Genomic DNA, 9,016 nt, shown 5'->3' on the forward strand with positions numbered 1-9,016 from the left:
ACTAAGGCGACAGGGGTTACTTGCGACACATACATACTTAACACAGCGGAAGTCTTACTTAGAGAATTTAAAAACCTTTTCTTACTTAAAAATCACCATAGACATAAAGGAACCACATAGCATACCTATCATAATTTTTTTGAGTCTTGATACCCAAACACATACTTAAGGTCATGGAGTCATAAAATGAAAACATCAACATGGCATTTTCTTATTAAACAAAAGCAGGTCTTTTCCTTTAGCCAGTCCACTACCGCACACATCCTTCTAGCCCCTCCTGCTACTCCCCTAGTACATCCATTCCTTGCCTTTATCTGTGGTACAAGAAAGTAACTTGTGAGCACTCATGGCTCAGTAAGTTCCTTTCCTACTCACAAAAAAATCGTAAAGCATATTAAAATCACAAGTCATAAGGCATAAAGACAAATGTATGATGTCAAGAGCATATCATGACATATCGTAACATAACATAAAGTATCATGGCATAACATAACATAATCATCAAACGTATCCTGTCATAGCATAACATCATCATAACTATCATGGCATAATCATAAAGTATAAGCATGGTAAACTCCTAACATATATCATGCAACATATGCAACATGTCTTTTGAAAACTTATACGATACATACTTAAACATAATCTCAACATGATTGGGGCCCCGACTTGTACCACATACATAAATGCGCGCGTCCTATGTAGGTCCAAGGTAGCAAGTCTTGAACCCTACAAGGCATACATACTAGGCCCGTTTCTTAGTCCATTGACCTAGGGGCACTTAGGAGCCCATCCCTAACGAGGCCCGTTTCTTAGTCCATCGACCCCGGGGCGCTTATGGAGCCCACCCTTGGTACAAGCCATACATAAAGTAAAGTAGCATGTCATACATATCATAGTTCTTATTCTTTCATGCATATCATGTTTCTTGACATACATAAAACATGCATTTTTTTTGGGCACACAGCACATGCATGAATCATAGCATACAACATGAACATATCACTTATCATATCATAAAGCATGCATATTTGGGCACACAGCACATGCATGAATCATAAGCTTGCATAATGAACATATCATTTTATCATATCCTAAAGCATGCATGATTGAACACATAGCACATACATGGATCATAAGCATACATAAAAGAGCATATCACTTATCATAAAAGACATAACCATTCATGGAATCATTAAATAACATCTCTTGATTCTTTCATAACATGTGAGGTACATCTAGGTCACTAAACCCATATGGCCGAAAGTCATGAGTAGAGGCATGATCTCTAGACAACATACAAACATAAAAAAATCTCATGCTATCTTCACATACTAGCATAAGAAAGGTCATAAGCATGTTAACCTAAATTTTTAAGCCCTCCTAGGTTTCCAATTCTTTCATGGCCGAAACCTTTCATGAAGAGAAATCAAGTTCTAAGCAACATGCAAACATGTAAACCCTAACCCATATCATATCATATTTCATAAGGAACTACTTAAGCATATTTAGTTTGGGTTCTAAGTTCCTTAAGCTCCTAATCTTATCATGGCCGAACCCTAGCATGTCTCATTCTAGGTTACAAGTAGCATGGAAGTGTTGAACCTTAAGCCAATATCTTATACATTTCATGAGGAACAACATAAGCACATTTGTTTTAAATTTCAAACTTCCTAGGCCCATTAACTTGTAGTGGCCGAACCATACCTATCATGGAACTAGGTTTTTTTTAAGTGGCATAAGAGCATGGAAAACACAACTACATTTCATAGCATGCATTTCAAGACATCATAAGCATATATAAGTTGGGTTCTAAATTTTCTCTAGGCCTTTAAACTTGTAGTGGCCGAAACACATCAAGCATGGGACTAAGTTTCTAGTGGCATAAGAGCATGGAAACCACAACTACATTTTATAGTACTTATCACAAGAAACATCATGAACATATGTAAGTTGGGTTCTAAGTTTTCCTAGGCCTTTAATCTAAAGGTGGCCGAAACATGTGAGCTTGGTTTTGTTTTTCATATGGTCTAAAAGCATGGAAACCCTACCCAATTCTCATGGCATCATAACAAGGAACAACATGAGTAAACTTAGTTAAAAATCTACACATCCTAGCTTTAAAACTTAGTGTGGCCGAAAGTTACATGTAACCAAAATTCTATGTAACAAGCAACCATAAAAACATCAACTAGTTTCATATCATTTATCAAGAAGGTCATGAGCCTCCTAGCCTTGGTTTAAACTTTCCTAGACTTCAAATCTCATCATAACCGAATCTTCATAAGCATGAAATAAGATTCATAACTAACATACAATCATGGCATAACATTTTAGCTTCATGTCTTGTCTTAGGAGAAATCTTAGCATGCTTAGTTTTAGGTTTAAAACTCTCCTAGGCCTTTACTTCTTCCATGGCTGAATATTCATGAGCATGGAAATGGAGTTTCAAACAACATACAAGTAAGAGAAAAAGTTAACAACCTCATTATCATAGGGTACATAACACAAGAATTAAGGAAACATGCTTAGTTTGAGTCTTAAACTTACCTAGTCTTCTTGTTCATGCTTGGCCGAGAGTCTATGGCTTATGGATCTAAGTTTTCATTATTTATTCTAGCGTGGAAACCTTAGATTAACCTCTTACATAAAAATACATGTCACAAGAAAAATAATGAGCATATCTAGTTACAAATTTCTTAGGCTCTTCTTCTTGTTTTGGCCGAATTTTTCATAAAGCAAGTCCTAGGTTTTTAAGCGATCTATCTTCATGGAAAACCATATAAACTATTGTACCACAGGTGAGGGGAAGCTTACCTAGTGTTCACTTGTAAATCTTTAAAGAATTGGTACCCTTGGTGAAGAGGAAGAAGGGAGCTTCTTCTTCTAGCACTCCTTTTGATTTCTCTTGCTTGGAAGGGTACACCTTGAAGGCTCCTTCTTGTAGTTTAGTTTTATCTTAGGGAGAAACCTAAACTTGGCTTGTGGAAATGAGGGAGGAGGCTTCTAGTTTCGGCAAGGGTGAGGGAGAAGGAAAAAAAAATGAAATCCTTTAGTTCCTTTCCTTTTTATGCTAAGTGGGTGGAAGTTACAAAGATGAACTTTGCTTCCTTTCCTCCTTAATTCATGCATGTATCTTTCTAATGAGAATATGTCATCATTCCTTCCCCTTAACTCTTCTCTTCATTGTTCTCTTAAACTCCACGAAAATAGAGAAGAAAAAAGGAAGAAAGACAACCTATCTTTTGCTACTCCTTTTTCTTAACCAAGAGGTAAACAAGGGGAAGAAAGTTACTTGATTTTCTCTTGTTCCCTCACTTAATTATATCTTTACATTTAACTACAATTTCCATCATTTTCCATTCACATGTTATTCATTATCCTAGTGGTTATCATACATAATTTTATTTCTATCCTTTGTGAGAGGTTCAAGGTTCAAACCTTCACCTCTTCTTTTATTTTGCTTATTTCTTTTTCTTTTTGATTCTTCTAACCTTTATGCTCTAAAGCAACTAACACCCATATACTTATCTTATAATTTTGTGGGCGTTACACATAGAGGGTAGAAACTAAACAATCTATGTAATATCTCCTAGCATTATAATGAAACTGAAATCCTAGAATTCATCTCCCGAAGCTCATTCCCTCCAAGATCTATTTTCTCTCTTCCCTCTTCTCTTTCCTTTACTTTTACATTCATCTAGATAATTCACCGTGCGAAGTTAACTAGTGCTTAATCAACAGTTCCTATCGATACGATAATCTTATATATTACTGACCACGAATCCATACACTTGCGGAATTGTAACAAGTTTTTGACGCCGTTGCCAGGGACTGTTCACATTAACATTAGTTAATTAGTATATGAGTTACTCTAGACGTTTTTCTTTTTCCTTTTTCTTTTTCTTCCTTGTTTTCTTTATACACTTTCTTTCTTGCAATTTAAATTCTGCAGTATCTTTCTTGTTTTTCATATAGCATTTTATATTTTGTCTTTAATTCTTTATTTCATCTTTTCCTCATAATTTTTTTAGATATCCATGAGCACTAACATGTCAAGTAGGCCCTTAAGAGATTTCTTTGCGCCCATTTCTGCAAGATTTATGTCTCCCATTGTGCAACCTCATATTGAAGCATAAAATTTCCAACTAGACCCAGTGTTAATTTTCATGATACAAGGTCATAAATTTGGAGGAGAAGTATCAGAAAGTCCTTATCTGCACCTTGAGACATTTCTAGAGCTTTGTGATATGGTGAACTGTGAAGGAGTGTCAGCAGATGCAGTTCGTTTGATAGCATTTCCTTTCAGTATCAAGGATAAAGCAAGGACTTGGTTATATTCCCTCCGTCCTCAAAGCATCACAAGTTGGAAACAATTGGAGAAGCAATTTCTAGATCATTTTTTTCCTCCAAGTAGAACAATTTATATGAGGAATTGCATCACAAATTTTGCTCAGGCATATGGAGAATCATTATTTAAAGCATGGGACAGATTCAAGAGTATATAAAGACAGTGCCCTCATCATGGTTTGGAAAAATGGCTGACTGTAACGCCCGAAAATTCTCAAACTTGCATTAGAATTATTCTATGATTTTTCTGGAATTTTTAGATATTTTTCCGGAATTTTCCGAGTAGCGGAAGTAGCAAAAGTAATTAGATAAGCAAAATGGTTTAAGCGGGAATCGAACCCGGGACCTCTCGGGTCCGCTAAACCTTTAGTTAGCCTTAGTAACCGGTGAACCCAGCAGGGCCGTGCTGAAAGAAAGAGGAACCAATTATATTTATATTAGAGTTGGGTTCAATAACCCACTTAATATAAATTAAGAACTTAAGTTGGGTTTGGTTTAATTTGGTTCGGCATCCCTCTCCTCACAAAACCTCACGCCACTTTCTTTCTCCAAACCCTCACGCCGAACACCTCTCCCTCTCCTCCTTCTCTCGGCGCCACAACAAGGGAAGACCTAGAGTTTTTCCCTAGGGCCCAAGGACACTTTCCGGCGACGATTTCAGCACAAGGACGTTCCCCTCCGCGAGTAGAGCACGTGGACGCGAGCGAATCGTCGGGAAGTCGTCTCCACCGAAATTTCTAGCGATTAGATTTGTAAGAAATCTAGCACACAAGGTAAGAAACCCCTCACCTGCAGTATAATAGCTTCCGTTTGAGTTTTTATGCTTTAGTTAGGATGTATGCGGATTTTTATCGATATCTAGGGTGTATTTAACTCTCTTCGCAGATTAGGGATTTAGTTGAGCACCTCTAGATGGGCCGGGCACGTCTTCCCTCTTCAGATAGGAGGTTAGACGTTGTCGGGTGCCTAGAGGTGGTCTCCCTAATGGGGGAGAAGAGTTAGAGCATCCTAGGGGCTCGATTAGATGTCTAGCTTAGTAATAGACAGTTTAAATAACTTATTAAATGCACTAGAAGCATTTAAAACAGCAAATTAGTTTATTTCGACTTATGTAGGACTACAGTCCAATGGGTGGGCTCCCACAGTCACCTCTAGGTTCAGATAACCTAGTTCTAGGTTTAGATAACCTAGTTCTAGGTTTAGATAACCTAGATTCAGCAAAATAAGTATATAGCATTCAGTATTTTACTTTCAGCAGTGACACTGTACTGGATTAGATATCCACTGGGCTGGACTCCCATAGTCGTCCCTAGGTTTAGCTAACCTAGTAAACCCTACTAGATTCGGAACTTGCAATCCCGGGTTTGGATAGGGATGCGCGCATAGCAAGTATAGTTGCCAGGGCCCATCAGCAGCATGTTTAGTATTTTTATCTATTATGCATAATAGTTTTCCAAATCAGTTTTAAAACATAATGGAATTCAGTATTAGCTCAGCTTCAGCTTAGCTCACTTTTGTATCAACTCATCTTATTTCAGTTGTTAAATATGATAGCTTCATATACATGTTTGGATGATTGTATGTCATGCCATCTTTTACATGTTCAGCATATGTTTTAAATAGCATGTTTTAAAAGCATGAATGCATCGTATGTATGTTTTTGTGAGGTAGATGGTTTCTTACTAAGCTTTAAGCTTACATATTCTATTTTCCTTATACTGCAGATAAAGGTAAAGGAAAGATGGACTAGCGGAGGCTGGAGGTCAATGCACTGATGAGGATGTGTGTGGATGGAACATGGAATAAAGATCCTAGGGATCCAGCAATTTCAATTAAGCATATGAACTTCAGTATTTCTATTACTCTTTATTTTAGCATGTTAAACGCTATGAGCTAACGAACCATGCTTTAGATTGTGCTTAGAATGTTAAATATATGATGTTAGAATGTTAGTTGTCATCGTTAGAGTGTTTCCTAGCCATCTTAGAACTGGAAATGTGGTTGAGGCACGAAACAGTGCTGAAATCAGACATTTGGCATGAAATCAGTAACTCGAATCGATCAGCTGATCAATTCGAGGGTTTCTAATCGATCAGCTGATCGATTGGGCAATCTGTTCCGCGAACAGTAGGCCTCTGGATCGATCAGCCGATCGATCCAGCCATTTCCGTCGCGAACAGAGAGCTCTGGGATCGATCACTGGATCGATTAACCAGCCTGGATCGATCAGCCGATCGATCCAAATTATCGTCCCGGGCACAGTAGCATGCTGGATCGATCACTGGATCGATCCAACTTATGTCCCGCATACAGTAGCCGGCTGGATCGATCACTGGATCGATCTGACTATTCCAATCGATTCGTGGATCGATTGGGAGGTCTGGTATCAGCGGGGAAGTGTCTAAGTTCAGTTACTTGGCCATGGGGAAGGTAAAACATGTTATAAATGGTTAGTTTACTCCCTTAGCATGTATAGAACCAAGAAGTGATAGCCGTTTAGCAAAATTTTAATTAGCATAGTTTCCGCGTCTAGATTTAGTAATGGTCGGGGAATAGTTTAGCACAGCATAATGTGATGATCGGCCTTACAGCCTAGTAGTAGAAGGCGGGTTGTTACAGAGTGGTATCAGAGCAGTGTTCCATACTTCCTACACACACATCAGCATTGAACCTGCAGCTTCCAAGTAAGAATACCTCTACTTTATTTATGCTCCTTGTTTGTTAGTACAGTTTATGTTTATACGCCTACTGCTTGTTGTATGTGATAGTTTTTTTTTAAACGTGACATCAGTAGTTATATAACTGTGATTACATTAGTTATGTTATGTTCTCTATGTCTTTAGAAATGGCACGAGGACGCCCAGCTAGAAGGGCACTAGCTACTGAGCCCCAGCAAGAGGCAGGCAGTTCAGTGCCTCCTTCAGACCTTACAGCATTAGTGGCTCAGTTACAGCAGCAGCTAGCTACGACTCCGGTAGTCTTAGAGGTTCCACCAGCTCAGCTTACAGCACCAGCACCAGCACCAGCAGCTGAGCCAAGAAAGGAAGCCTATCTGATCCAGTGGCAGCGGGTCAAACCAGAGAGCTTCTCAGGCACTAGTGAACCATGGGATGCACAAGCCTGGTTCAAAACACTGGAGAGCACGATGGAGCTCCTGGACTAGCCAGAACACGAGAAAGTGAAGTGTGCCTCCTTCTGCCTTACAGGAGACGCACGCATGTGGTGGGAAAGAATCAGAACAAAGCGCCCAGTGAACCAGATGTCATGGGCTGACTTCGAGAAGGAATTCTTCGAGGAATTCTTTCACATACGGGTTACCAACCGCCACTACGACGAGTTCACTGAGTTTCATCAGGGCAACCTCTCAGTTGAGGAAGTCGTGAAGAAATTCAACAGGTTGGCTCGTCTATGCCCAGAGCTAGTCAGCATAGAGAAGGAACGGATCCGGTTGATGCTCAAGATGCTGAGGCCAGAGATAGCAGTGAACGTGACTGGTGGCATACATAGGCCACAAACCACAGAGGAGTTAGTGAGCAGTGCCTTGACCACAGAGCATTACCGGAACAGCATAAAGCAGCTGAAGCAAGTCTCCTCAGAGTCCAAAGGCCAAGGAAACTCTCACACTCAGAAACAGCAAGGCCACAGCTCTAACTGGAAGGGGAACTCCAACAGCAAGCGCAAATCAGGGAGTGACCCAAAAGGAGGACCATCTAGCAAGCGACCCAGTTATCCAAAGTGTGCTACTTGTGGGAACTTCCACCCAGGGGTTTGTCGCAAGGGCACACGAGGATGCTTTGAATATGGACAAGAAGGGCATATGGCCAAGCAGTGCCCGAACAAGACCGGTCTTCCTCAGCCACAGCAGATTCAGTATGCAGGCCAGCCAGCTCAGTTATATCAGATGCAGGCTGCTCTAGAAGGTCCACTTATCAGCCAGGGCAGATTAGAAGCCCCTCCAGCTATGGCGAATGCGAGGATCTACTCACTCACCAGAGAGGACGTAGCCAATGCCTCGACAGTGGTCACAGGTCAGATTAGAATTTTTCAGTATAATGCTACTATTTTATTTGATATTGGGGCAACCCATTCATATATAGCCAGGATGTTCTCCGAAAAGTTAGAAATACCCTCAGAAGTACTCAGTGGTTAGTTTTTGACGGCACTACCTTCAGGAGAGATCATGGCTTCCACGCACTGGCTCAGAGCAGTGCCGGTCATTATAGCAGACAGAGAGCTCTTTTGTGATCTGATAGTGCTAGAAATGACCGACTATGACGTGATCTTTGGAATGGACTTTCTGATCAGATACGGTGCTACCATAGAGTGCCGTAAACAGAAGGTCATCTTCCAACCTGAAGCGGCAGTGCAATTTGAATACTGCGGGGAACCAAAGAGAAAGGCCAAGAAGTTTCTCTCAGCTATGAAAGCACAGAAGCTACTGGATTCAGGATGTACAGGATTCCTAGCACATGTAGTCAACGCCAGCCAGGACAAGAACCAACAGCTAGCAGAGGTTCGAGTCGTATGTGACTACCCAGCAGTCTTCCCTGAAGAGTTACCAGGTTTAGCACCAGACAGGGAGATTGACTTCGAGATAGAGCTCATTCCCGGTACAAATCCTATCTCCAAAGCGCCTTATCGCATGGCTCCAGCAAAACTGAAGGAA

The 9,016-nt window shown here is 40.4% G+C and overlaps 1 non-coding gene across 1 annotated transcript; it reads right to left on the minus strand.

Annotated features, from left to right (window-relative positions):
- Window positions 1-4,425: 4,425 nt before the first annotated feature.
- On the minus strand, window positions 4,426-4,531 carry LOC122030777. The gene has a single exon (XR_006125615.1). It is a non-coding gene; the product is annotated as a small nucleolar RNA R71 (small nucleolar RNA).
- Between the last annotated feature and the right edge of the window lie 4,485 nt (window positions 4,532-9,016).

This window comes from Zingiber officinale, chromosome 10B, assembly GCF_018446385.1.
Source record: "Zingiber officinale cultivar Zhangliang chromosome 10B, Zo_v1.1, whole genome shotgun sequence".
Taxonomy (NCBI): Eukaryota; Viridiplantae; Streptophyta; class Magnoliopsida; order Zingiberales; family Zingiberaceae; genus Zingiber; species Zingiber officinale.